Genomic DNA, 5,249 nt, shown 5'->3' with positions numbered 1-5,249 from the left:
GGGGCTGTTTACCTGCGGCGACTCCGCGCTGGCTCCGCCCCCGTTCTGCCCCCCCACCCCCCCGGCACGCAGTTGCGGCGCCGGCGATGACTTTGCAAAAAATATTTAAATGAAAGAAAATGAATTAATCGCGCCCAGTGCTTCCTTTTCCTCTGGATGGAGTGGGTGGGTGGGGGCTGCCTCGCAGCCCCGGGCTGGCGGTGGGGGACCGGCACGCGGTAGAGATGGGCTGGGCCGGCCCAGATCGCTGCACCCCGCTCCCGCCCAGCCCCGGGATGGGGGCTTCTTCGTCTGGCCCCCGCCAATCTCTCTCCCAGGGGCCTCCTTCTCTCTCCACCTCCCTACCCAAAGTCTGCCCCTCCCCCGCCCCCTCCGACGCTGAGGGCCCCGCTCACGCTGGGGTGTTTAAGGACACAGGCCGGGAGGGCTGGACTCCACCCCCCCGCCCCCGCCTCGGGCAGCCGTCCCGCGACACTGTGCGGGGTGTCGCCCTGCAGCCCGGTGCCCACACCCCTGTCACCCCACGCGTGTCCCACCTCCTCTCCAGCTCCGCACCTCCTCCCCGTCCCTCCTTCCATCACTCCACCCATTCACATGGGTCCACAGACACTCTCCAAGCCCCTGTGCGTCAGCCCCTGCGGCAGTATCTGGGGGTCTTGGTGCCTCCGGCCGGGCGCTCCCTGCCACCTCCAGGACATATATCCCCTCCACTCCTGCCACCCCCAGTACAACTGCGCACACACTTTTGGGTTTGGATCTCGGGCTCAGCTCTTCCCGCCCTGAGCATCATCACCAGCTGCTGGGGAAGCCCCGGCTTCCTTTCAGGGATTTTCCTTCTTTTCTTCGTCAGTGGTCCCTTCCTCTACATACCAAAAAAAACAAACCCGTCGCCCTTGCCTCGTCCATCACATAGCGACCCTATGGACAGAGGAGAACTGCTCCACAGGGTTTGCAAGTAGCAGCTGGTGGATTTGAACTTCGACCTTTTGGTTAGCAGCGAAGCTCTTAAGCACTGTGCCACCAGGGCTCCTCCATAAAACATACAGATAATATGTAAACTATTTCGTGTGGTTAGAGTTCTAACTTTGCTCAGTAACTCACTCCAGAGGTATGCACTGAACACCCAACTTTGCAGGCACTGGGATTCCCCGTGAGGGACCAGCTACAGGGGGCGTGTGCCGTTTTCCTTCCTTTTCTTACCAGTCACTGTGCTTTCAGAGACCCTTCTGTGTTTCTGAACGACACCAGCCCCTGGTTTCCAGCACTTTCTGATCTCACAGTCCTGGAGGTTGGGAGTCCAAATCAGGGTATCGGCTGTGTTGATTCCTTCGGAGGCTCTGAGGGAGAATCAGTTCCTGGCCTCTCTCCCAGCTTCTGGTGGCTCCAGGGTTCCTCGGCTTACAGCTGCGTCTTCACATGGTGACTCCCTCCTTTGTGTCGGTTCTCCTCTTTCATGGACTCCTCGGTGATGCCAGCAGTCAAGTGGCTACTAACTGAAAGGTTCAAACCCACACAGAGGCACTTGGTGATGTGCTTCTGAAAAGTCTCAGCCATGAAAACCCAACGAAGTACAGTTTTACTCTCTGCATGTGGCATCAGCATGCGTTAGGACAGACTCAAAGGCAACTGGTTTGGTTTCCTCTTGTATAAAACACCCCTCAGATGGATCAGGACCCACCCTACCCCAGTGTGACCTCATGTTAACTGTAACATCTGCAAAGACCCTATTTCCAAACAAGATCACATTCACAGGTATAGATGGTGGTTAGGACTTCAGCCTCTCTCTCTGGGGACACGATTCAACCCATAACAAACTCTGTTATCTGTAAATGGATCTCCCTCTACACTCCTTGGTTTACGTGTCTGTCCCTGTGTCTTTATCAGTGGGTGTGATGGGTTGAATCACGTCCCCGCAAAAAGATATGCTGAAATCCTAATCCCTGTTACCTGTGAACATGACATTCTTTGGAAATAGGGTCTCTGAAGATGTTAGGCTAACATGAGGTCATGCTAGAGCAGGATGGGTCCTACCTAATACCATCCGAGTGGTGTCTTTGTAAAAGAAGGTACACAGAAAGACAGGGAGGCAGAGGAAGGGTATCGTGACACTGCAGCTGCAAGCCCCATGAACATCTGGAACCACCAGAAGCCGGGAGAGAGGCAGAACAGGTTTTCCCTCAGAAGGAAGCAACAAGGTCAACACCCTGATCTGGGACTTCTAGCCTCCAGACTGTGGGACGATGAATTTGTTCTTGTAAGTCACCCAGTTTGTGCTATTTTGTTAAGGTAACCCTAGGAAACCAATAGCATGTTTTTATAATTTATTGAAAAAAACAAAGTGGGTACTTGACCAATAAAATAATTATAAAATTATGATTTGTAATATTATTTATAAACATAATTTTGTTATACTTTCATAATTATTTTTATAATAAACATTGTAATTTCATCATACTTCAATAATTATTTCTTATAATCATAAAATTATAAGGTGTATTTTATAGTATACCTTATATTTGCGTTTGGACAAGTACCCCTTTTACTTTTTCAATAATGACTTAGGTACTCATGACTTTTTATTTCTCCATATACATGCATCTGTCCGTTTGTCATACCATGGGGGCTTGCATATTGCTGTGATGCTGGAAGCTATGCCACCCATATTCAGATACTAGCAGGATCATCCATGGTGGACAGGTTTCAGCTGAGCTTCCAGACTGTAACAGCCTAGGGAGAAGGACCAGGTGGTCTAAGTCTGAAAAAAATGAGCCAGTGAAAACCTTATGAATAGCAGTGGAACAGTGTCTGATACACTGCCAAAGATGAGCCCTCAGGTAGGCAGGCACTCAAGATGACTGGGGAAGAGCTGCCTCCTCAAAGTAGAGTCGACCTGAATGACATGTAGTCAATCTTTCAGGACCTTCATTGGCTGAGCTGGCACAACTCAAAATGAGAACAGCTGCAAACAGCCATTAATAATTGGAACGTGGAATGCACAAACTATGAATCCAGGAAAATTGGAGATGGTCAGAAATGAAACAGAATGCATAAACATCGATATCCTAGGCATTAGTGAGCTAAAATGGACTGGCACTGACCATTCTGAATCGGAAAATCATATGGTCTACTATGCTGGAAATGCCAAATTGAAGAGCAATGTTGTATTCATCAAAACGAACATTTCAACATCTATCCTGAAGTACAATGCTATCAGCGACAAGGGAGTATCCATACACCTACGAGAAGACCAGCTAATACCACTATTAACTCAAATATATGCACCAACCACCAAGGCCAAAGATGAAGAACCTGAAGACTTTTACCAACTTCTTCAGTCGGAAATTGATCAGACACGCAGTCAGAATGCATTGATAGTTACTGGTGACTGCAGTGTGAAAGCTGGAAACAAAGAACGATCAGCAGTTGGAAACTATGGCCACCACCGCAGTGGCCACCTTCATGGCCATGCCCTTGTTCCCCACGGGGTAGGGGAAGGGGTGGGGCCAGAGCAGTGAGCAGAGGTCTTTGATGGCACCCTTGACAGAGGCTTGGATCTGTAGCCCCCAGCTGTCCAGCCTTTGCAGGGGGAGGAGTGGAGGGCAGTCTACATGGCCCAGCAGGAGGGCTGCTCTTCCTGAAACTTCTCAGGGACAGAACCTGTCTGGGGAGCAGTTTTTCCTTTCTCCTGGTATTTGACACTTAGAAGGATCTTGAACAATTGAGGGGCAATGCTGTAGCAAGACATGTATTCCCATCCCTTTACATGAACATGCTTTCTCAGCTCTTACAGCTGTAAAAACGAAAAACAGAACAGTCGGTGATGAGCCCCATCTCATTCCAGCCCTGTCCTGCTCCCCCATGCAGATGGGGACTGTCTGCAGAGGAAGCCCCTGCCCGCTCCTCACCGAGTGACACACTCCCGGCTGTTTTACTTCTGTGTTTCATGTTTGTGAACATCTGCAACTCTGTCTGCTCTTACCATCCAGGCTTTCTACTCAGTGTGAGGACAACCACCCAGAGAAACTGGTCACCCGTGGCCCCAGGATTTCACATGGGGACACAGGTTATGGAGTTTCCCAGTTACCGTTCAGTTCTTCCCCCTTTTCCTGTTTACTGCGTGCCTCCAGGGACAGGGCAGAGCCTGTTCTTGTCATTCAGGGTGCCTCTGTGGCTCCCTTCTCCTCCTCTCCAGCATTCTCTTCTCCTTCTCTTCCTGTCCCCTCCTGTCTCTTTGCTCTCGCCCATGAGCAGCACTGGCTACTCTGTCCCTGCCATCCATGAGTGACTCCCCTGGCCCACCCCCACGACTGCCCATGGTTGCTGAGACCCAGCCCTGCACAGTCTTGCCCTGGTGTTCCCAGCAGCTGTGCCCCTCGGCGTGGCTGCCCATACCCGCTCCACTGGTCCTCCCTGAGTCCGGGCACCGAGCATAGTGGGTGGCTATGCCTGTGTTGGGCACAGGGCCCGTGTCACGGAAGGGTGGAGGATGGAGTGATGGCTGGGGAGGGGCAAAGCCAGAGGAGATGGGTTCCCTCCCGAGGGTGTTACAGGGCCCTTGTCCCTCACTGCTGTTGGTTCACCGGTAGGGACTGAAGGCCTCTGAGACTAACAGCACAGCACTGACACAGAGCAATGCTCTCTGGACTCCGAGCACTGGCTGAGGGCAAGGGGAGGAGAGCCAGTGAGCCAGTGCTCTGGGCAACCCTCCCAGGGCCCGGCCTCCCCGACACCATGCCGGAATGTGGCGACGCCTCCTTGGGACCTCCACATGAGCCCACCCACCAGCCAGTACCACCAGATGATCGCTGAGGACTGCTAGGCAACCACTGAGTAACCCCCAGGTATTGCTGAGTGCCCGCTGAGGACCTCTCTGCCCTGTGACCCCCGGGGAAGCGCCAATGCCATGTGGGGCAAGAGAGTCCCCCAGGACCCCGACCCACGGGATCAGGAGATGCATCAACAGAACAGCAGCAGGGACTTCCTGGGCACCACCGTGGGAGGAGGGGGGTCAGGAAGGAGCCCTAGGCAGAGGCCGTCAGAGCGGGCCGCCACTGACTGCACCGGATGGGAGCGGCACGGGACCCCTGCTGAGTGGTCCAGTGGGCTGGGTTATGGCCAGAAGCCCCCACCCATCTCCCTGCTCTCAGAGGCTTCTGCTGGGAGGGGGCTCCAGCCAGCGGCCCTTGGTGCCTGGCCTCAGTGCGGCCCCCTCTGCTGTGGGCAGGAGCTGTAGCACACATCAGACCGTG

This window comes from Trichechus manatus, unplaced genomic scaffold, assembly GCF_000243295.1.
Source record: "Trichechus manatus latirostris isolate Lorelei unplaced genomic scaffold, TriManLat1.0 scaffold00069, whole genome shotgun sequence".
NCBI lineage: Eukaryota > Metazoa > Chordata > Mammalia > Sirenia > Trichechidae > Trichechus > Trichechus manatus.
The sequence above is the reverse complement of the archived record's forward strand: the minus strand, read 5'-3'. Positions refer to the sequence as shown.